Genomic DNA, 513 nt, shown 5'->3' with positions numbered 1-513 from the left:
TCTAATGGTAGTTTTTACTTTTTCTCTTCTATATACATCTTTGTATATAACTGTATATAACATACACAAATAATACACAATATATATTGTGTATTATTTATTGTATATTGTATTGTATTAAATAATGTTTTTAGTTGTATCGTTGCTTCTACTCGTTCAAATGTTGTCTTTTACCCTTTTTTCTAGTTGACAGGAGTTTGGTTACTGTGCTAGTATGATGCACAGGGGAACAGCCGGGATAGCTCAGTTGGTAGAGCAGAGGACTGAAAATCCTTGTGTCACCAGTTCAAATCTGGTTTCTAGCATATACACTTTGTATAATTATGAAAAAGGATAAGTAGACCTTATTTTGTATTTATTTAAATAGAATAAAATAAATAATATTGATTATTTATGAATAGTCATCAGTAATTCTATGTTATTGAATTAATAGGGAGTTCGTCCAAGTTATTTCAAAGGGGATAAAAACTACTTGAAATAACTCGAACTAGAGAGAAATTTTCTCTATTTCAT

General features: G+C 28.7%; 1 non-coding gene across 1 annotated transcript; it reads left to right on the top strand.

Annotated features, from left to right (window-relative positions):
• Positions 1–232: 232 nt before the first annotated feature.
• Positions 233–305, top strand: TRNAF-GAA (transfer RNA phenylalanine (anticodon GAA)). Its single transcript has one exon. It is a non-coding gene; the product is annotated as a tRNA-Phe (tRNA).
• The last annotated feature ends 208 nt before the right edge of the window (positions 306–513 follow it).

Source organism: Cupressus sempervirens, chromosome 9 (assembly GCF_028749045.1).
Source record: "Cupressus sempervirens isolate cs-2001-9-10 chromosome 9, ASM2874904v1, whole genome shotgun sequence".
Lineage (NCBI taxonomy): Eukaryota > Viridiplantae > Streptophyta > Pinopsida > Cupressales > Cupressaceae > Cupressus > Cupressus sempervirens.
Note: the sequence above shows the minus strand (reverse complement) of the source record. Positions and strands in the feature narration are given on the sequence as shown.